Below are 24,771 nucleotides of genomic sequence, written 5' to 3'. Positions count from 1 at the left end.
GTTCTACCCTTGGCAAGTAGAACAACCTCCACGGAGTAGGATAGACTCCGTATTCCATACCTTTCTAGTGTGGTCTATGTCGGTTAGGGCCTATTTCCATTAGATGGGATGTGCACTCTAGTATTAGATAGGTTCTACAACGTGTAGGTAGTAGTATGGGATGCTAACTACACATGGCACGAGTAGGCTTAGAAGATGCTAAAGTGAGTTCCCTAAGCCTTGGGGCTAATTATGTGATTGTCCCCTATATGCTTGTGTGTCTCTTAAATGGTTTTATAAAAATGTTGACTTCGTATGTTATAATGTAATGATAAAACCCTTGTCTATGGTAACTCTTAGGAACACTTTAGTGTATATGAAGAGGTTGTATGGGCGGTTACTTCTTTATTCACTTAAGTGTGGCTTAGGGTGACTTGAGATAGAGGCTTAAATAGTAATGAAGGAATTACTTTGCTATCTTGCTTAAGTATTGTACAGTTGTGTTAATTGAGTTGTAAATGATGTGAGTATTGTCTTATTTGTGAATGGTGACTTGAAATGTGGGTTTATGCTTGTGGGTGTAAAGGTTTGTTAAAGAAGGTCTTAAAAGCATACATTCCTTGTAAATGTCGGTTGTGCAAGTTTTCTTGTATGGTCATCATACTTAGTACTTATTGTACTAATTTCATATTTTCTCTATTGTTACAAGTGTAGGTGGTGGAAAGTGAAGAGATTTTTTGAGGAAGCTTGGGATATTGACTATTTCTCAAGAAGTTTGGTATGTCCTCATATATTCGAGGACATAGAAGGAGATTTTTTAAGGAAGCTTGGGATATTGACTCTTCACAAGAAACTTGGTATGTCCTCATATATTTGTGGACATAGTTATTATCTTTCTAGTATTTCGATTTAGACATTGTATAAGACTTATATTTTCTATTGTTGTAAAGGGTTGTGTCCCTAAGATGTTCTATTCATGTCTAAGATGGTACATGAGACTTAGAAATTCTACTTCTTTACATCTGAAAGATTTTATGAGTATTATGGATTTGTAATAAAAAGTGTTTTTATTCCTTACGGTTTTTATTACCGAATGCGATGATTGACTGCTAAGGGCTAGTGTTAGACCTCCAACAGGTCGAGTACGCATGTTACGACTTGGGGGTGCTTTCGGGTCGTGACAAACTTGGTATCAGAGCATAAGGGTTTGGAAATTGTCCCTTAGAATTCAAAGTCTCATATGCCACGTCTAGTAGAGTCTTGTTCGTCGGTGTGAGTCGTGGCACATCTATGAGCAAGAGGCTATAGGATGGTAGAAGTTTCCTTTCTTTCATTAATCTTGACGTCCTGCTTTAAAGTTTGGTCTATAAGTATCTTTCCTAATCCGTCTCTTGTGGTTATAGGAAATGAATATGAGGTCGAATCGAAGGAGAGCGGAAGAGAAGTTAGGTGATGGGGGAGTTCCTCCTCAAGTTGTGCAAGATGTTCAAGGTCTTCAAGGTGGCCAACTCCTTATAGGTGAACAAGAGAATGAAGTTTCGGTGGTTCCCCCGGCCATGACTAATGAGGAGATTAGGGCGGCTTTTCTAACTATAGCTCAATCCATGACGGCTGAAGCTAATCGAGATGGGGGCCTAGGGTGAATGCTAATGAGAGTACCGTGACCTCAGTTTTGAGAGACTTTGTGAGGATGAATCTTCCTATCTTTCTTGGCTCTAGAATGGGAGAAGATCCCGAAGGATTCTTTGATGGAATCTACAAGATTGTAGATGCTATGGGTGTGTCATCTAGGGAGAAGGCAGAATTGGCTTCCTACCAATTGAAAGAGGTGGCCCAAATTTAGTACACTCAAAGGAAGGCAAATAGGCCGGAGGAAGCGGGTCCTATAGAATGGGAGGAGTTTAAAGAAGAATTATTGGGTAAGTACTTTCCCCTAGAGAAGAGGGAGTGCAAAATTGAGGAGTTCATTAATCTTAGGCAAGGTAATATGAGTGTGGAGGAGTACTCTTTGAAGTTCTCTATGTTGTGTAGGTATGCTCCATCTTTGGTGTCTAACTCTATAGAGGATGGTATGTTGAATGATAAGTTGAGGTGAGTTTGGATATTCTTGTCTCTTTCTTCTTTCCTAATCAAGATTGAGTCATAGAATTGAAGAAGCATGATGCATGGTTTTTGGAGTCTTGTGTAAAAAATTGAGTTTCTATATTTATCCTTATAATGATGCATGCTTTAAATTGAGTTCTTGATTTAAATGAGAAAATGAGTTTCATGATTGTTGTTCTCCTTATATGCATAAATTGGTGAGTTCCTAAAAGTTGTTAGAGTTGATTAGTTGAGCATGGTTAAGTGTATTCTTGATGTGGCATGATTGTGTTTTAATGAGATAACTACATACTGTGTTCATTCATGTTGTTATGAGCATGAGGTGCTATGGAGAAGGAAGTTCCTCCAAATGAATGAGAAATGGAAAATGTTTGATGCATGTTGAGTCTTTATAAAATGATGTTGTAGCTCATATGCTAGACTTGAGTATCTTGTCTTGTGTCATGAAAGCTTGACTATATATATGAATGTTTGGTTGGGCTATGACTTAGTAATGGAGCTCTTCCTATGAATGCTAAAAGAGGAATTCTAGGCCAAGACTTGAATTGGTAGACTTAAGCATAGTGCCTTTTTCATGAGTCTAGCTTTCCTATGTAAATGTATAACCTTGAAGGATGGGCCTTAGGGTGATGTTCCCTTCTTGAGTGAAATGATAGACCTAGAGCTGGATGGAGCCGGAACGGTATGAGAATACTTATCTAAGAAAGTCAAATGAGCTCTCCTTATGAACATAGATTGGCTATGAGTAATAAATGGGACCTTTCTTGGGAAGAGGTACTATGAGTTGGTTGAACTAGAAAAGGAACCCTCTCTAGTACATATGTGATTGAATACTCTATGGAAACCAAGGCTAAGCACCGAGTGGATGTGGTTAGGATGGTGGTCTAGTTGAGCATGAGATTAGGCACAATGAACATCCTTGGACATCTCTTAAACCATGTGCCAACATGGGTTGCTTTTAATTCTACCCTTGGCAAGTAGAACAACCTCCACGGAGTAGGATAGACTCGGGATTGCATACCTTGCTAGTGTGGTCTATCTCGGTTAAGGCTTATTTCCATCATATGGGATGTGCACTCTTGTATTGGATAGGTTCTACGACGTGCAGATAGTAGTATGGGATGCTATCTACACATGGCACGAGTAGGCTTAAAAGATGCTAAAGTGAGTTCCCTAAGCCTTGGGGCTAATTATGTAATTGTCCCCTATATGTTTGTGTGTCTCTTAAATGGTTTATAAAGAATGTTGACTTTGTATGTTATAATGTAATGATAAAACCCTTGTCTATGGTAACTCTTAGGAACACTTAGGTGTATATGAAGAGGTTGTTTGGGCGGTCACTTCATTATTCACTTAAGTATGGCTTAGGGTGACCTGAGATAGAGGCTTAAATGGTAATGAAGGAATTACTTTGCTATCTTTCTTAAGTATTGTACACTTGTGTTAATTGAGTTGTGAATGATGTGAATATGGTCTTATTTGTGAATGGTGACTTGAAATGTGGGTTTATTCTTGTGGTTGTAAAGGTTTGTTAAAGAAGGTCTTAAAAGCATACATTCCTTCTTAATGTCGGTTGTGCATGTTTTCTTGCATGGTCATCATACTTAGTACTTATTGTACTAATTTCATATTTCTCTATTGTTACAAGTGTAGGTGGTGGAAAGTGAGGAGATCTTTTGAGGAAGCTTGGGATATTGACTCTTCTCAAGAAGCTTGGTATGTCCTCATATATTCGAGGACATAGTTGTTATCTTTCTAGTATTTGCATTTAGACATTGTATAAGACTTATATTTTCTATTGTTGTAAAGGGTCGTGTCCTTAAGATGTTATATTCGTGTCTAAGATGGTACATGACACTTAGAAATTTTACTTCTTTACATCTGAAAGATTTTATGAGTATTATTGATTTGTAATAAAAAGTGTTTTTATTCCTTACAATTTTTATTACCGAATGCGATGATTGACTACTAAGGGCTAGTATTAGACCTCCAAGAGGTCGATTACGCATGTTACGACTTGGGGTTGGTCTCGGGTCGTGACAGGTTGTAAACCTAAAACTCCTTTTGTGAGTATTGAAAGCTTGGTAAGCTTTTGTTGAACATTGTTTAGAAACGAGGGTTTCTTGGAATATCGATTCCCTTGAGGTCTTCGTAAGAGGTAGGTGCTATTGTAGGATTAACGGTTCGAGGTCATTGGGTTTAATATACCCTTTTATTGGTTTTTTCCCCTCTTTGTTTGTCTATCTATATATCTTGATTAGGTGTTTGTTTAGGGATTGTAATTGGAGGTTTTAGGATTTAATAAATCCTTTAGTTGCCAATTGTTCCTCTTCGTGTGTCTCTTCTTCTATCTTTACTTTTCGTCTTTGATTTCCGCTGTTTATCATCGTTTCTCTTTTGAGAATCATATCATTTGGTATCAGAGCCGAGCTTAGTATTGTTCCTATGATTCTAGTCTTGGGTTTGTTGCTACAAAAAAAAAGTTCAAACCATTTTTGATAAATTTCAGAAATGGGTTTCTTAGATCTGAGACTTGTTTGAATATTGTGGTTGTAAACCTAAACTCCTTCTGTGAGTGTTTGAAAGCTTGGCAAAGCCTTTGTTCATTCTTGCTTAGGAACGAGGGTTGCTTGGGATATTGATTCCGTTGAGGTCTTCGTAAGAGTTAGGTGCTTGATTGTGGATTAATCGATTGAGGTCTTTAGGTTTAATATACCTTTAGGTTGCTTTTGATCTCTTCTTCTGGTGTCTATCCATTTATCCGGATTGGTGCTTGTTAGGATCTAGATTGGAGGTTATTGGATTTAATACATCCTTTAGTTGACAGTTGTTTCTTATCTATTGTTTGTGATTTTTCTAGTGAGAATCGTATCATTTGGTATCAGAGCCAAGCTTAGTATCGTTCCTACGATTCTAGTCTTGGGTTTGTTGCTACAAAAAAAAGTGTTCAAACTCGTTTTGGTCAAAATTGCTGAAATGGGTTTGTTGATTTGAGTCTTCTTTGGTGTTTTCAAGGTTAGATTATTGTTCCCTAACCTATTTCGAGTCTAGGGTTGAGATTTGAAAGGGGTTTGGTTCGTTATTGAAGTTTGGGCCATTGTTGGTTGAAGAAGCTTTGAAGAAGACGAAGTGGGTTTTGAGATCTGGATGATTTCGCAAGGAATTGAGTGCTAAAGATTATTGGGGTTTGTTCCTTATATGTAATAGATATTGGATCTCGAATTTTGTGAAATTCCGAGCTTAAACTCTTCGGGGTTTATTTTAGGATCTTCATAGTGTTCTTGAAGTTTTTGAAGAACATTCAAACCTTCAAGAAGAAAATATTTGAAAGAGAAAGAGTTTGATCCGAAAAGGAAGAAAGAGAAAGTGTACAGGTATTTGTAAAAGCGGAATTTACCGAGCAGGTCAATATTTGGAATTGTGCAAGTGCAGCTTGAGGAATTTGGGTGAATCCTAATTTGGATCGCCCATTCCACTCGGCGCCTCGCCCTTTGGGCAGCTAGGTCACCGAGTTGGACCTCCTATTGGTGAAGACACTGGAAATTTCGGCAAGATAAGCCCTGGTCTCCAAATCACTCGGCGCATAGCCGAACTTCCACCCAGATCATCAAGTTGCTTTGTCCCATTGTCAAGTTTGGCGAGTCAACCTTCAACTTTGCGAGCTGAACTTCAACTTAGGCGAAGAAAACAGGCCATTTGGCGATGGGAAACCCAAGCACTAATTACCAACTAAAATACTAATGGAACGGTAAAAATCTAAGAAAAAAGTACCTATGCTGTGATTTTGAGGAGATCGATATGAGGGAAAGTGAGAGGTTCAAAAATTTGACCTTCTGCCTTTATATAACCGTTTAGTTCTCGGTCATTCGGCGACGTTAGTCTTGTCGCCGATCAATTCGGTGACGCGCCGAAGGCATGCTTACCTCGTTGAGTTTTACAGGACATCCCTTAGTTTGGGGTCCCAACGGCGGATTAAGTCAGAATCGCTGATAGGTTCGGCGATTGGCCCACTGGCTCCTTAGCTCGCCAACTTGCATTTTTCAACCCCTTTTTCACTTTAACCTACAAAATCAGCACACCATTATTCGAACAGAATAATTAAAAGCAGTAAAATCTTGGGTTGCCTCTCAAGAAGCACCTTATTTACCGTCGTGGCATGACGCAATTCATTCCTCAAGTTTCGTTGTTGGGGTTGGCCATATCCTCATTAGGCAAACTCATGTTTCTCTGCGGCTGGAGTTGAGGCAACGCGTGGCTCATCAGGTATTCAAGAAGTTGGGTAGCTTTGGAATGAGACCAAATAATTCGTTTCATTCCCTCGATGTCTTCTTTCAATCCCTCTAGATCTTTGTCTTGCTCGGTCACCTTGTGGGGAATTGTTGAGAGCATTCCCTCGATTCGTTTGATCTCGTTGTTCTCGTTATTTCTTCTATTATGAGGAGGGATGTATTTATCCTTCCTGTTTCACTGAGCTTCGACCTTCACCATATTTCTTTTCAACTCATCCATTTGAGTCATCAGTGCGGTTATCAAGAAATCATTTTCAGCCTCTTGGCTCATTTTAGCCATACTGTCAAGCAGTTGGACTGCTAGTGTATGTGGCATATTTAATGTGCCGCCAGAAAGGAGTTTGTCGACCAGCATCTTGTTTCTGAGGTCAAGACTTCAGTAGAAGCAATCATGGAGGATCGTACCGTGAATTCCATGAGTGGGGCATTAAGTTAGTAGTTCATTGAATCTTTCCCATGTCTCATGGAATCTTTGACCTTCCAATTGCATGAAGGTGAAGATACGATCGCAGAACATCATTACCTCTAATGGAGGAAACTCCATTAGCTCCTGAATACTGCTTGCCAGATTTACTTACCTTGTCTGGATGCAGACAAACCAATGAAACAAAACTAAATGTTAAGTTACTAAACTACCACTAAGAAGAACAGAAACTCTATAAAACTAAAAATTCTCAAATAACACCACTCCCCGGCAGCGTCACCATTTTGATGCTTATTGTAGACCAAACGTACACTAACCTATGGTATGAGTGTCTACGATCGTCAATAATATAGTAACCCAAGTAAATTAAAGGGGGTGACACAAAAAGTGTCAAATATCAATTGGGGTTTTTTGTCAAAAGTAGTAAAAACAACAAAAATTAACAAGAAAATCAAGCATGGGGGAAAGTTCTTGGGGTGTGACCGCAATACAAGTTGAGATAAATCATTGGGTACATGCTTTTGATAGGAAATTTACAAGATAATAGTGACTAGGCTAAGCTTTAGATGGAAATAAGTTCCCTCTCGGGAAACTTACCCTGTTTCAAATGGGTTCCTCCCGGACACCCACATACTGCACGAAGACCAGCCTACGCCTTACCCCACTCCCTCTCTCGAGGTAAGTGTTAGGATATGGGACTAGGGTTCACCCTCTCGGGCTGAACCTCATGTTGACCCACTCCTTAGGCCATCAGTCTAGTGGTCTTGGTTTCGCTACCTCCCTCTCGGGAAACCCAAAAACACATGGGTGGTTTTGTAGTTGCAACTACAAACCCATTAAATTAAACCACAACCACTAGGTGAAATCACCATTAAAAGACATCTAACCTATCAGCAAGCAAGACCCGACAACAATATCAACACATATTTGCTACATCACACCCCAAGAATGGGGTTTTTAGCCACACATCAAGAAAAAATGTAATACACCTAAAATGATACTAACATCAAATGGGTATATAAAATTAAACCTTGATTTAAGCAAAGGAAAAAGAATGAAGAAGACCCACTTCCAACTTGGGAAAGATGAAATCCTTCTCTCTTCAAGTCTCCCACAAAACCCTCTCCAAACTTGAGAGAAAAATTCACAAAAAGTACTATTGTATTATGGAAAATAAAATAAATGTTCGACTCTCTACAATTTAATAACAAGTTTAGTATTTATAGACTTCAGAAAATAGTGCTGGCGAATCTTTCAGCGAGGTTAGTCGACGTCGCCAAATGACTCGGAGACTCGCCCTTCTTCGGTTTCATCACCATTTCATGCTTGCCTACAGCATATTCACTTTCTGGACCATTAGGCGATATAGTGCTGCTTTGGGGAAATATTCGGCAAAGCGCCGACAGCTCTTTCATCGCCTTTTGATCCTTCTTCTTTAATTTAGGGCTTCGTGTACTGGAACAAAGGGTGGATTGCATCCCTTCGGCGAGTCGCCAAGTGTGCTTGGTGATGCTCAGGCTTCAGCTTCTTCGTTCTTTTCAGCTTTTTTGTTCCTTTTTGCGCCTAAATGTCCATGCTTTCACCAAAACTTCAAATACCTTAAACTTAAAAGTTTTCATCAGATATTGAGACAAAATAAGTATTTGAGAACACTATTTCTATCAAAATAAAGCTCTAAATGAGTCTAATTTGTGGTCTCATCAAGCACCGAGTGGATATGAATATGAAATGGAAGCTTATACGATAGTTGAGTCCGGCATCGCAATGGGTTCCTTCTACCTTAGTTTTGTCCAGGTTCCCAAGGTCTGTATCTCATGATATGGAAACCTTATACCTTAGTTGAGTCTGGGTTTCTAGTAGCAATATCCTTGTCCCATAACTATGTGCCCACAAAGGTCTTTAGCTAGTGGATCCACCTAAGCTAAGAGAATTATTCTACCTTAGGCAAGTAGAACAACCCATCTTCGGTGTGGCGTAAACACCGAATTCCATGTTAGCTCACATGGTCTATGTCGGTTAATGCTTATTTCCACTAGTACATTAAGATGAACAAGAATATGAAATATGAACTATGGTTACTTAATAAGTACTACTTAGTATGGATGGGACTATGGGATCTCAACCATGCATTGCACAAGTATGCTTTAAAGGTTTCTATGGTATGTTTGTTTTATGATACGATGATCTATGAGTTAAATATGCTTATGACTTATCCTTTTACACTAATATTTATGACGATTCCTAAACTTGGTAAAGTGCATGCTTTTCAACAAAAATGTCCTTTTTAGCCTGATTTCATGATTTTGTGCATGGCTATCATACTTAGGGCATTTTTGTACTAACCCATATTTTCCTACATTTTTTCCAAGTGAAGGGTCTAGTAAATAAGGTGGTCCCTTTTGTGGCTGGAGCTTGGAATTGATCATTCTCATTTCTTGTTTGGCGATCCTCATGATTCGAGGAGGGATACATTCATTTTAGTTTCTTTCTTGTGTTTTCATTTTCGGATTATGTTGTTTTGTGTTGTGACCCTATTCAATTCAACTATAGTAGTACATGACAAATTGAGACAAGTCTAGACTTTCTCTTTTCTTTTATAAAAGACTTCTTAAGTCTTGGAATGCGTTTTTACTCTTCATTGTTTTTTACTTATGTTATAATATGCTAAGTGTCTTACATGGTGCCTTCTGGGATTCCAAGTGCCATGTTACGTCTAGGGGGTACCCTTGGGTCGTGATAGAGGATTTGAATATGGACTTCATAGTTGGTTTGATTCGCACTCGGAAATAATATGATTCGATTAGAGTTATAATAGACTGAATTATGACATCGGCCCATCTCATTTCCCTTAAAGTTTCTTATTCGGCAGAAGACTATGCTAAGTTGTATTTAAGGGAAATGGTAATGTTTCATTGATTGCCCTTATCCATTACCTCTGATAGAGGTACTCTATTTACTTCTCAATTTTGGAAATCTTTCAAAAAGGGTCTTCGCACTAAAGTCAAGCTTAGCACAACTTTTCACCCACAAACTGATAGGAAAGCAGAGCGAATTATCAAAACTTTGGAAGATATGTTGAGAGCATGTGTCATCGATTTCAAGAGAAATTGGGATGACCACTTGTCATGGATTGAGTTTACTTATAATAATAGCTACCATTCTAGTATTGGTATGGCTCCATTTGAGGCTCTTTATGGTAGGAGGTGTAGATCTCCAATAAATTGGTTTGAGGTGGGTGAAGTTGCCTTGATAGGACCCGAGTTAGTTCATGAGGCTATGGAAAAAGTCTGACTTATTCGAGAGAGGTTGAGAAAAGCCCAAAGTCGACAAAAGGCCTATGACGACGTTAGAAGAAGAGATGTTGAGTTTGATATTCATAATTGGGTTTACTTGAAAAATTCACCAATGAAGGGTGTGATAAAATTTGGGAAGAAAAGAAAGCTTAGTCACCGTTATGTAGGGCCATAACGGATTGTGAGACGTGTTGGTAAGGTGGCTTATGAGCTTGAATTTCATACGGATTTGGCACCAGTGCATCCGGTTTTCCATGTCTCTATGTTGGAAAACTGTGTTGGAGATAGGACATATATAGTTCCCTTAGAAAGTTTGGGAGTTGATGAGAATCTTTCTGATGATGAAGTTTCGGTTGAGATTTTAGACCGGCAAGTTAATAAGTTGAGAAACAAGGAACTTTCTTCCATGAAAGTGTTATGGAGGAATCATTTAGTTGAGGGTGCTACTTGGGAGGCCGAGGCCAATATGATGACCCGATATCGTCATCTTTTTCCTTCTGCTCCTACCGCAGCATAAGGTAATGAATTCCTCATGGTTTACTCTTTGTTTTGGTGTCATGAGTTTTAGATATTCTTATGATTCCCTTATGTTATGCATGTTCATAAAAACTTATGTTTTGAAAGAAAATGAGTTTACATGATTGATTTTCCTCATGTTGTTGTGCAATGAGTATGAGTTACCTATGGACTTCATGAGATGAATTGTTGAACACACTTTATCTATGCTTATGAGTATAGATTGCATATAGGCTTCATGAGATGATGTTGAGCATGCTTTTAGCTTGGAGATGGTAGTTCTTCCTTGAACATGAGAATCTTGAAATTTCATGCATATTGGGTTGCTAGGTCTCGTTCTTACCTTCCTTGTATTGAATTGAGTATGTTTAGTTTGGAGTTGATGTTTCCACCTCGGATATATGTATTGCATGCATGATGGGCTACTAATCTTGAATCCTTTCATTTGAAATATGCCTGGAATCTCATTCGAGGATGAATGTTTCCAAGGTAGAGATAATGTAACACCTTGGTTTGAGAGAAGGGAAAATATTCGTTTCCTTAGCAGACTCTACGAGTGACTTGTCGACCCACCAAGTTGAACCCCTCTCGCCTTTTGGCTTGATCTCAATGTCTAGTGTTCTAGAACTTTAGACGAGTTAAGTTGAATAGTCCCATATTTGGACTCATTTAGGCTTTGTTTTTATAGATTTAGTGTCCTCAAATGCTTAATTTGTGCCATAAACTGATGTTAAATCTTTGATTTTCAGGTGCATAGCTTGGGTAACAAAGCAAGAACACTAACATGAAAAAAGGAACAAAACAAAATGAAAGAATGAAGAAAGGCAATCATGGTGATCGCCAAGGCCACTTGGCGCCAAGTGGCTATCTGACCGCCTAAAGTTCCAGTGTGCCAAGCTCTCAAGCAAAGAACCAAGTTGGCGACGAAAGGGAGCAGTCGGCGTATCGCCAAGTAGTTCCACGAATCAAAGGAAGATCGGCCAAAATTACACGCCTTGAGAATGCTGAAGGCCAAGGCAAAATGGTGATGGAAGAGGTCAAAGGGTGGCTCGCCGAGTGGTTCGGCGAGCCCGAATTACTTTGCCGAATGAGCTTTCGTAGCTTATTTTTGGAGACTATAAATTAGATTTTTAACATTTAGGTTAGAAATATTTTATCTGTATCTTTTTATCTTTAAATGTTGGAGACATTAGAACTGAGTTTTAGAAGAATTTTCTCTAGAGTTTTCCTTAGCTTTGAAGATATGGAGAAGTTGGAAGTGGGTTTTCAGATTTTCTTCAAATTGAGCAATGTAAAGACTAAATCTCTCTTACCCGGTTGATAGATAATCGATTCGGTAATGGTTTTTACCTTTTTATGATGCTTAGATAAATCCCCAATTCTTGGGGTGTGATTATGTGATTATACGCTGAATTAGTTTATGGGTATTGCTAATTCCTAGTTTAAATGCTATTTAAAAGTGAATTTAATCATTAATTATGGTTTAATTTAAGAATTGTAGTTGCAAATGATGTCCTATATCTATGTTCTTGGCTTGCGAGAGAGAGAGGTTTGAGTATTAAAGTTATTGGTTGATGGTTTGTGGGTACTGGATTGATTTGGGCTTAGCGAGAGAGAGTGAATCCTAAACCTAATCCCACACATTTAGCTCGAGAGAGTGAATGGATTAAGGTGTGGGTTATTCTTCATTGTCATGCTTGTTGATGTTCGAAAGAAATCACCTTATTCGGGATAGTTATTTGAGAGAAAACTATCTCCTTTATAGTCTAGCCTACTCACTATTATTTAACTATTTACTACTTGTTGCAATTACCCTTATGCCTATATTTGCCTATAATCGATCACATCCCGAGAATTTATCTCCCTAATGTAATTTCAAATCGTTTGTGACTGTTTGTAATTGATTATTACAACAAAAAACTCCCATATCTCACATTTATGTCATCCCTTTAATTTGTGTAGTGTCTTTTTCTAATAATGTTTATTCCTATGGCTGATTAGACCACATTCATACTTCTTAATTGAATTGTAAACACGTACCGCTCCCTGTGGGATTCGATCCCAACTCATTCAGTTGGGTTTTACACTAATTTACTATCGTTGACACCTAAAATTGGATGAGGTGTGCTTGAAACGTTATTAATCAAAATCGCGAAGCTGCCGGGGAGCGGTGTTGTTTGAAATTCTTTTGGTTAAGTTGAATTGTGTTCTTTTTAGCTATAGTTGAATCAACTTACTTTTATTTTTGGTTTTTGTGTTGCGTGTTAAAATAGAGGAAATGAGCGTCAACGGAAGCAATGGTAACCAAGTGGGCCACCAAGATGACATCGTGAATCTTAATGATTTTAATGACCCTAACAAAATGGGTGGTGTTGGTGCCATTTGTTTGCCTCCAACCGAAGAAAATGTTGTATTTCACATCACAAGCACCCTGTTGTAGCTCCTACAATTGAAAGGTTTATTTGGTAGGCTGGCTCATGAGAATCCCCATGAGCATATTAAGAATTTTGTTGATGTTTGTGGATCGTTCTCCTTTAAGAACATATCTCAAAAATCGGTCTGCCTGAGGTTGTTCCCATTTTTTCTAATGGGAGAAGCATCCAAGTTGTTGGCTTAGTTGCAAAGAGATTCTATCACTTCGTGGGACGAGCTTATTAACGTATTCCAAGTGCAATTCTTTCCCCCTTCGAAGATGATGACACTTAGGGTAGTATCCAAAGCTTCAAATATATGGATGTTGAGCCAATCCATGAGACTTGGCTAAGGTTTAAGAAGATAGTTCTGCAATGCCCGATTCATGGATTGCCCGATAATGTACTACTGCAATACTTCTACAGAAGCCTCGATTCGGTGAACAAGAGAGTGGCTGATCGACTTTCTCCGGGAGGTTTATTGCAACAACCTTTTGCAAAGCAGCCCAACTCCTTGATGGCATGACCAAAATTAACTGGGCATGGTACACTCGTGAGGGTCAAGTCTCTCATCTCACTTATAAACTGACAAAGGAGCAGATCGAAAAGGATGAAGAGAGAAACCAAAACATGGTAAATATGATGACCCAACTGGACATCTTGACCAAGAATGTCATGGGTGCTGGTACAAGGAGTATTAATGTTGTCAGTGTTGGTGGTGTAAACCCCGAGGAGGCCAAATTTGAAGTGTTGTACAATGAGGAAGTGAACTTCCTAGTGTCACGACCCGAGAGCACCCCCTAGTCGTAACACGGCGTATTCAACCTCGAAGAGGTCTTATACGAGCCCTTAGCATATCATGAACATTAAAGCATAGAAAAATAGCAGAAAATTTAAAACTTTTCTTTACAATCAAAGACTATATAAAATAAGAGAGAGTCTATGACACTATGTCTCAAACCATTTATAACATTTAGAATAACAAACTTTTTTTATAAAATCTTAAGGACACGGCCCTTTCTTAATTAAGCATAGAAACACGGACCTTACATAAATCTAAAAACATAAAGTAAAGACATAAGTGGACAAGGTGGGTTTTGTCCTCGAAACTATGAGGACTCCCCAAGTCTTCATTCCCAAGCTCCTTAGAAACGTATCTTCCAAATATAGGACACCACATCTCCAAATCCTACACTTTGTAGAAAATGTAGTAGAAGGGGTTAGCACAAAAAGTACTAAGTATGGAAGCCATGCATAAAAACCATTAAAATATGCTTAAAAGGGATAGTTAGTTGAAACCATGCTTTATGCACATTTTGAACATCATCTTGAAAGAGTTGGAGAATCACAAGTCACAAGCAACTCGCATATAGTTCATCAAAGCACAAAGGATAATAACATCACCATAATCATTTTCTCTAAACATAATCTTAATACAATATTACTCATTACAAGACATAGTACTCATGCATATTCAATCATTAAGATCATTACATCATAATAGAATGACAACATAAGTAACCCTAGGTTGCACTTGTGCCATGTGTAGCTAAACCCCCATAACCCTATCTACACTAAGTAGTACCTTTGGATCACCATGCTTATACTTAACATACATTAGTCTTATCCATAATTCATACACATAGTAAAGAGATATTCATAAACACTAGCTCATATCAAGGAAAGTCAATCATAGTGCTAATTCAATGGAAGCATGCATTACTAATAATCCTCATAATAAAATCTAACTACACCATGGATACTTTAGAAGTCTACTTGTGCCATGTATGAATGACATCCCATAATACCCCTAATACTAAGTAGATCTCCTATAGGAGTCATTACTCATAGTTCATGCAACATATTCATATCATACATCTTAGTCATATTTCATATACTTCATATCATAAGTAAACCACCCTCATAACCCTTCACAAATTCACTTGTGCAATGTACATATGAAGTCACATACCCCCACATATACTAAGCAAACCCATCAAGAAGGCATAAGCGTAATTCATATGCATATTCATAATACATAGTAAGTGAAGTCATCTTTACTTCATACTTCATAAGTTGCCATACATAAGGGACTCACAGAAGAACTCCTCAAAGAACCCACTTGTGCAATGTCTAGGTAAAGTCCCATACCCTTACCTAAACTAAGTAGTAACCCTCAAAAAGCCCTAGTTATAGATCATATTTATATTCATAAGTCATATTCATTAAACATAGGGAGATTAGCAATAACCGACATAGACCATGTGAGCCACATGGAATTCAGTTTTATACCCCCACACCGAAAAGAGGTGTCTCACTTGCCTAAGGTGAAACAAACAATAATAGCATCAAGATGGATCCACTAGCTAATGACCTATGTGGGCACATAGTTACGAAACAAGGAGATTGCTACTACAAACCCGGACTTGCTAAACGTAAAAGGTTTCCATCTCATGAGACAACATGTATATATCGGGAACCCAAACTTGCTAAATGTAGAAGGAACCCATATGGGAAGCCAAACTTGCTAAACGTAAAAGCCTCCATCCCATATTCATGTTCACTCGGTGCTAAGCCTAATTCCCTTAAATTAACTCTCAGTCTTTACTTAAGTTTATTATTCATAGGAGACTGCACTTAGGCATTCATCCTAAACTACATTATATTAGCTCAAGGATTCATTAGGTGAGAAGAGCCTCTCGACCTTAGTATCAAGAACATGTGAGAATGTTCCTTCATATCATAGTCATATAGTGTTTATGAGAATTACCTCTCATTCGACCTACCAACACTACCATAATCATAACATAATACTCATGTTCATATCATAGCATAACATACATGTTCATATCATAGCATACTTGATCATAATTAGGGTTGTAGGGGAGAGGGATCATAACTCAACACCACAATTCATAAATCAAGTAAGCACCTCCACCATAAGTGGATCAACAATTCTATAAAAGACTACTCATCAAATTGAAAACCTTCATTCATATCCTTCAAGGCTTTCTTCAAGATTCAACCCTATTTTCTTGACATTCATTCATCATATATGATAACATCATAATTTAATAATCAATTATATAAAAACATGCTAGATTCTCATCCTTCATTCATCATTCAAGACACACTAGGGTTTAGATTTGTAAAAGAAGGGAAATCATGGGTCTAGTGGGAAATTGTTCAAAAGCCATAGACATTACATGAATTCATCCACAAACCTTCATATATAATCATAAACAAGTCAATTCATGTCATTAAGCTTTACTTATGATCAATACAATACTAGATGATCTAGTCTAAGGCCATCCATCAAGATCTAACCCTAAATAGCTAGAATTACCAGGTTACATAGAGAGGAATTGTGATTCAATAGCATAATAAACCTAAACACAATTGATTATTAAGCTTCCATGATCAATCAAGTCACATCTTAGTTCATAATTTAGGAAGAAGGGGAAATCATGGGTCCAAGGGAGATTTTACTCAAAATCCATTAATACTTCATTAATTCAATCATAAATCATCCAAATCAATCATAATAAACCTAAATTAAACAATTGATTTCGTTTGGTAGAAGACCCATAACTAGATGTGAAAACCCTAGATTTGGGGTAATTTGAAAACATAGTTGAAGGGGCTTCTTGGTGATAGCTAACCAAGAATAAAGATCTCCCATACCTTAGGTGTAGATTCCCATCAAAACCCCATGAGAAATACTCTATCTTCAAGTCCTAGTTGATCTCCTTCTTTGTTCTTCAATGGAAGAACTTGTAGAGAGAGAAATGTTTGAGAGGGATGGAATTGGGTTTGATTTGGGTCTTAGGTTATAATGAGTTAATGACTTAGTTTAGGGTCTTATTAACTATTTATAGGAGGTTATTTAACCACTTAACCGACCCCCTAAGCCCTTAATTAATCAACTAACTTAATTCCCAAACTCCCAACTTAAAGCTAAAAGTCACAAAACTGGCATCATCTACGGATCCCAACCTACGGACCGTCATTTGATCTGCCGTCCATAGTTTGGGTCCGTCGATTGGACTTTGGAAGGACAGTGCTTCACTATTTCAGCCATAACCTTTTACTCCGATATCGGAATTGGAAAATTTTGTGGCGTTGGAAAGAGGACTCAGAGACCTTTCATTGGATAGTTAATGGCCCACCTAATTCATTTTGAGCTATGAGATATGACCATTTAATGTTCACCCTCACTCCTAACTTAAAACTAAAAACTGTTTTTAGGGGACTTGTTTTGGGGCCTGTTTTGATGGCTTAGATTAGGGGGTCTATTAACTACTTATAGTAGGTTAATTAACTAACTAACCAACCTCCCTTAAGCCCTTCATTAAATAACTAACTAAAACTAAGTCCCCTAACTTAAAACTCAAAACTGGGCAGCACCTACGAAACTCCACCTACGGACCGTAGGTGGAGTTACGGGCCGTCCTGTGCAGATCGTCATTTAGTACTGGGGGCTCCCTTTTTGGGGGGCTAAGCTCCCCCAAGCTAAGTCCCAACCCACGACCCTGACTTACGGTTTCGTAGACCAGTCTATGGGTCGTAGTTTGGGGTTTCATCAATGCTTGTGCTTTGACAGTTTTTGGGGTTCAATGTTGGGTCCTTCTCAAGGACCCCTAGGGTGGTCCCTGGGGGGTCGTACCCGGACGTTTGGACCCTAAACATTTCCATTTATGTATGAGAGTCACTTCTACAAGTTCTCACCCTCAAAACGATAAGATCCTTACGACTCACTAGTTCAAATGTCTAGTTTTCGGACGTTCACTACACCATTTTAGGCCTACGGCCACCCCAGTAAAGTGTTGCCTAAACTAGCAAAAAGTGTGGCCTTTGATAAAAGGCTACACTTTTGGACTTTAAGCAACACTTTTCCAAGGGTGCCCGAAAGTAGCGTTACCTTAGAGTTTAGGCAACACTTTTCAAGTGTTGCCTTATCAGCTACGCTTAAAAGCGTAGCCTAAAAGGCAAAATGGCAACGCTTTTATGTACCTCAAATAGCAACATTTCTATCTCATACAACTACACTTTTAAGCGTGGCCTTAGCTTCCTTATTGCCCACGATTTGTAAGTGTTGCCTTTTCTATCTAATGTATGACAACACTTTGAAGTGTAGTCCTTGCCCATGTGCATACCACAATTTACAGTCCTATGGCTACACTTCTAAGTGTGGCCATATCATTTTGGCTATAAAATATTTATATGCCACAATTTCTAATTAAAAAACACCAATATTATTTTGCAATAAATAATCTCAAGCATTAAATTGGCTCGTAAGTATTTCAAATGTATAGATTTGAATAAACTTCAAAAGAGAGTACGTCTTGTGTACTTGCACATACTTATACAACAATATTCTAAATATGTGTACACAATTGTTCAAAAAGTACTCTTACAATAGTTCAATATATTCTAGCAAAGAATATATTTCGCAAAATCAAACATAATGTATTCAAACTTTTACAATAGTTCAAAAACTCTTCATCAGCCACTTCAATGAGATCAAATTGACTTGTAGCGACCCTTCAAATTTGATCACCTCCATTTCCCTACACATTTAGAATTTACAACAAATCAGATTGCAACAGTACGTTATAGACAAGGCAAGAAGTTCCAGATTCTAGATTGCAACAGTTCCACATTGCAAATTGCAGACTGCAGATTTTGAGTTCCAAATTACAGTTCCAGATTCCATATTATTGCAGATTACGGATTAAAGAATGAGTTCCAGATTGCAGGTTTTAGATTCCAAATTGCAGAATGCAGATTATAGTTCAATATTTCAGGTTCCAGATTACAGTTCCAGATTTCATATTACTGCAGATTACAGATTACCGTTCCAAATTCCAGATTCCAAATTATTACAGGTTATAGATTACAACTCCAGATTGCAGATTACAAATTACAGATTATTGCATATTACATATGATTGCAGGTTCCAAATTCCTCCCAGCAGCTAGAACATTATTTAGATTTCATGAAAGTGGATGTGTTTCAAAGATCAATATAGATGCCCAACAATTCAACAAGAAAATGAATTCAGCTGCAACAGAATTACAAAAGCAACTTAGAGCTCCTATCTTAGAGCTCTTAGAATTCTACTTTAATCGATCTTAGAACTCAACAATTCAGCTGCAACAATTCAACTTTGTTTTACTTTCAGTGTAGCATGGAACTTTCAGATGAAGCTTTAATCGATCTAAGTTCAAATGAGATATCATTTTTGCTTTCACTTTCCCTATGGGGCAGGGTACCAACAATCAAGCTGAAATCAAGGTGGAAAAAGAGGAAGATGACACAGCTAATTCTCGGAAAACAGAGTCACAATCATACAAGATCAATACACTCTACTACAGACACCAAAACAGGTAGCAGTCGCAATCACACAAGATCAATACAGTCTACTCCAAAGAGGGGTCCTGTAAATCAGGATAGCAGTCGCACCAAACAAAGCATGGATAAAGAGGAAACTCAACTCCAACAAAACCAAGACACACTACTGAAGACACCAAGACAGCATAGAATCAAAGGAACCACGCAAAATACCTTTTGAAGAACCGAATCATGAGTTGAACCTGAAGAATGTAGAATATTTTGGCCTGTTACAGCTTGTGCGCTACATGCATCAACATGTGAAACAAGGTTAGAAGCAATATTGCTAGTTGGAGAAATCCTAGTAAGAGCTCCTATGAAATATGTGTTAGAAGACATACTGGAGACCTAATATTTGCTCAAGCTGAGGTTTTCCCAGACACACCAAACACTGAGGTAGAGGAAACTGCAATTAGAGAAACTTTATCCTACTGTGTTGTACAAGAATTTACTACTTTCATAAATAAGAATTGACTCTTTTAATAAAAAAAATGTTGGAGATATGTGGACCACACCCTTTGCACATTAGTACAATAGTATAAAAATACAAGAAATTTCATAGAGGTTTCAAAATCCATGTGCAACACATATACAAGAGGAAATTTCATTTGCAGATTATCTAGAAAATCTTGTTATGGAGGAATAAGGCAAATTAGAATGCATATCTTTCTCTAAATTACCTATTCAAGGTAGAATATTGCTTAATATAGACAACATACAAGCTCCTAAAATCAGGTTTAGTCTAAAAAAAATAATTCAAAAAGATGACAAGAAATGAAGAAAAACACTACCCCAACATAAGAATTTTAACAGTGTTAAAAATAAGAAAGTTGGCAGTACCTAATATAACATATATAAACGAACTTATCATGCGTTCAACTCAAATGAACTGATGTTATCTTAAAGAAGTATCAAACTAAGGGTCAACAACATTCTTGCACCCTCTTACATTTAAAAGTTCAGAATTTAAGTGTATTGTTAATGTGAAAAATAACATACCTTTACAAAAACTGAAGCATGAGTTGAGCCAGAAGAATTTGAAAGACTTTGCCCTTTTACAGATCTGTATTTTTTGACTATAGGATTGAAGGTGGTATCCCTCCACTTGTTGAGTTTGTTGTTCCAAAGGTGCAGAGAGAAGCTGCAGGATCCTGCAGATTATGGAACAAGGAAAGAAGAACAAGGCTTTAAGATTGAGACAAAATGCCAACTCGTTATGCTGTTGTTTTCCCTTTTTGTCTTAAAGGCCATATAATATTGTTACCTTTAAAAAACAATTTTTTCTTTGTTCACTAATAGATATAATATTGAAGTTGGAAAAGCAATTGTTAAAATAATTTGATTGATCTTATTATTCAAGTATTCACCTGAATTGAGGACATTCTAAAATCATAAACTAACATTGTTGCAAACTATATATGAGCATGATACTAAGACGTTAGTAATAAATAATTCATATTGAAATATTTTCTAAGAACATAGTTTTACTCTGTTTGTCGTTAGAACCATCTAATATTGAACCTAACATAGAATTAGGATATGCTTGAATCTCATAGATTAGATCAAAAGTTTGACAACTTTTAGTAACTCGCCTTTCACGTAGATGGAATGAGGATTTCCCTTGGTAGAAGCAGGAAATACGGGACGCACTGTAAGCGGAGTCAACTGGATGTATATCGGGTAAAAATTGCACAAAATGTTTGCAACATTTAATTCCAAGTAAAAATTCAGATGCAGAAATAAATAGTTACCTGTACAAAACAGTTTCGCTATCTCTTAACATGTTGTACAACCTGTTAATTTTTGATGCAGAGCAGCTGTTTCCTGTGTTGGCAGTGGGCTGCCAATATCCTGATGGCATTGTTATCTCAGTGGAGATTGTAGGAGTTGTAATTTGGACAGAACAACTTTCCAGTGTGATATTTACAATCTTTTAAATGTGAAGTTCCTCGCGTGTTAACCCCACCAGCAACATCACTCAATCGGTGTGAAAATAGACAATTTTAAAGATATTTATAAGCTTTCAAATAAAAATTTCAAAATTGGCTTGGTCCTCCATGTCCATGCTACCTCAAACTAAAAAACAACTTACTCATACATATTCATAGATGATCTAAAAGCAAACAAAATGAAGCACAAACATTTCAAAACTCAATTTACAAAAGTGTAATTTTCCAGAACACCTGGTCAACTTAAATTGACAACAAGCCTAAACTATATGTAACAATTTTTTTCCGGATATGTGTTTTGGAGAATGTAGGAGTTGTGCAATGAGGAGAAAGAGAGACAACTCTATTAGCCGAACATAGAAGCAAAAGGGAAATTACAATCCTATTTTGCTGAACAAACACAAATCTAAATACGTAAAAACTAAAATAAAAATAAAAATTGGACAACTCACCTAGGAAATTAAAGCTTGTAACATCGGTGTGAATTAAGCATAGAATGATGGTGGATAAGAATTTGGAACACAGCAAGAACCGGTAGAACAAGCAAATCTACTCATCACTTTTGAAAACAGAGACATCACCTCAAATATCAACCCTAACCACAAAACAGGAAAAAACTTTGTATTATATAATTTCATATATACAAACACAGTAGAAGGAGAAAGATTACCAATCAGATCCACTGACAAATAGAGATTAGAGAGATGTCTACTGTACATTTGATTTGTGCCCTTTTTAGTTAAAACTTAAGGAATTAAAAAACCTAACTTGATATAGGAATAGTTTTTTTATCTTTCTAAAATCCAATTATACACAATTTGAAAAAGAAGCAAACTTTACCAACCACATTTTTGCAAGTTACAATTATATGTAATGAAATTGAATTTCTGGAAAATGTAGGAGTTGTGCAATGAAATGTTTTCGAATATGTCTTTTGGAGAGACATTTCTAAGACGAACATTCGTCCCACCCAACGCTGCAAGCCCCCAAATCATGCACCAACCGTTGCAGTGAAACATTGGAACGGTCCAAAGATAAACAGGGAACAAACTCATCTTGTGAAGCAAAAAAATGGCGATGGTATTGAGATACGCACCTGTGACTGTAAACAACTCCTTTGGGTCGCGACGTTGTACCTGAAGTACAGTTAATACTAATAGGATCAAATTCTGTTCTCGGCCATCTTATAGTAAAACTGCTATCCCCACTTCCGCGGAGACTTTCATAATCGTGATCGCGAGGGTTTAAGTTTTCAACTGTAGGGGATTTATTAGTTTGACAGATCACAACAAGAAGAGGAAGATTCTGTTTCTTGTCAGCAAGGAGAGCTAATGTTCCTTGAGCAATTTCGAGCAATTTTTTATCCACAAATATGACCTTTGCTTCTGAACGCATCAGAAGTATCGATAACATAGCTGAATCATGGCGCATATTTAATGTACAAAGAACGGCTCCAGCCATCGATACTGCAAAATGTAGCTCTTGCATTGCCGGTACATTAGGAGCTAGAGTTGCAACCTACAGATCATATTTCAAAACAGTCAACATCAAGATTCAAAACTATGTAACATTTTAAACTTCTTATACAAATACAGATTACTGATCATAGAGGAGTTGACTTGGATCTTACCCCACCACTACCCCCGAGAGATCACGAGCAACGGCCAAGCTAGAGTATTGGTTACAGATTCAGCCGAACCTAATAACTTTGGTCGAAACACTCTATTATTGTCTTAAAAATCCATGAATATGTATGAATTATTAATTTAAAACTCAATAACTTAAAGAAGATTAGAATTCAGAACTCATAAGCTTCAAACTCTGACTCCACCTCCACCTAACAATCTTAAACTCTGCATCCAATCAAACTAAACACTACAAACTGAAACTAAAGGAATACTTTCTTTCTTAAATTTCGTACCAAATCAAATATACAGCCACATTAACCAGTAAACTTCTCAAATGACACAAAATGTAATTTTCCAGAACACCTGGTCAACTTAAATTGACAACAAGCTTAAACTATATGTAATATAATGAAATTGAATTTCTGGAAAATGTGAAAATTATTTAGATCTAAAATGCATCTAACATTCTAAAAACGCATAAAAGGAAAAGGTAATCATATAAATTAAGATTTTGTAATACCAGCAATAGAGAAAGACAACTGAACGAGAAGAAGGCTGCCATATATGAGTCGAGTGAATGAATCTATCTACATCACCACAACCCATATCCGCTTTCGTAGACTCTCCAACTCCTCCAAACGATGTTGGAATTCTTTGAACTGTTTCTCCAGTTTCCCAAACAAAGGCGTAGAAGAAGTACGAAAATTACCATCCCTATTTCTTTAGCAACTGTAACAACAAGATCTGTAGAAACGTACAGTAACAACAAAGAAGAGAGAAACGTACAGTAACTTACAGTGAGCTTATGGGTAGATTTGTAGAATTGAGTGACTGAATCAAAGAAGAGAGAAACGTACAGTAACAACAAGATCACTAGAAAGAAGAACTCGATAATTTATGGGTGGAAATGTGAAGGAGAGGGAAATAGGGTTTTGTGTTGAATTGATTGAGTAGCTCCTATGTTATAATGTACAGTGAGCTTTTTTATTTTTTTTATGAATTCTTTTTTTGGCCAATTACAAATTGGAGGGAGTGTAAAATATATTGGAGGGAATACAATTTTTTTAGTGATAATTTTTAGAAAAAATTATAATGCTACACTTGCAAAGTGTTGTTTTTAGAATTATAAATATAGCACACTTTAAAAATGTAGTCATATGTGTAAATAAGTATTACCAATTATATCATGATATGGCAACGCTTATAAGTGTAGCCTATACCACTGAAGAGCATGCTTTAAAAGTGTTGCTAATGTCATCGTGGCCAAAAATTAAAAATTAAGGCTACGCTTTAAAAGCGTACCCAAAAATATTTTAGGCAACACTTTACAAGTGTTGTCCAGATTTAGTGTGACCTTAAGCCTAAAATGGTGTAGTGGTTAAAGTCGTTTCTTAATGTTTGACCTCTAAAATCATCAAACTAACTTGAAAATCCATTATTCATCATTTAAAAAAGTTTCCAACTATAAATTCACACATAAAGCTCTAGTTTCGCCTACTAGAATTTAGTCAAGCTTTTAGGTAGGTATCGCTAGATTTTTGAGTTGTTACACCTAGCCAACCAAGAAGGAGGTTATCGTGCTAACTACCCAAGGTCGGGTGGAAACTAATCTTATAATAGAGATGAGGGATAGAGAGACCATGATATAGATTGGTGTGATCGTAACGCCACATGGAAGGAAAGAGAAGGGGATAAGGATAGGTATGTTCCTCCCCATGAGCGTCAAAAGCCCAAAGATTATGAGGGTGGCCGGACTGAATATATGTTCTCACGCATTCTCAGCGAG

General features: G+C 37.3%; 1 long non-coding RNA gene across 1 annotated transcript; it reads right to left on the bottom strand.

Annotated features, from left to right (window-relative positions):
* Nucleotides 1-18,414: 18,414 nt before the first annotated feature.
* LOC107060201 (uncharacterized) lies at nt 18,415-19,654 on the bottom strand. The gene is made up of 2 exons (XR_001473201.1): nt 19,583-19,654; nt 18,415-18,585 (listed from the first exon to the last, which is right to left on the bottom strand). It is a non-coding gene; the product is annotated as an uncharacterized lncRNA (long non-coding RNA).
* Between the last annotated feature and the right edge of the window lie 5,117 nt (nt 19,655-24,771).

This window comes from Solanum tuberosum, unplaced genomic scaffold, assembly GCF_000226075.1.
Source record: "Solanum tuberosum cultivar DM 1-3 516 R44 unplaced genomic scaffold, SolTub_3.0 scf00064, whole genome shotgun sequence".
Taxonomy (NCBI): domain Eukaryota; kingdom Viridiplantae; phylum Streptophyta; class Magnoliopsida; order Solanales; family Solanaceae; genus Solanum; species Solanum tuberosum.
The sequence above is the reverse complement of the archived record's forward strand: the minus strand, read 5'-3'. Positions and strand labels throughout refer to the sequence as shown.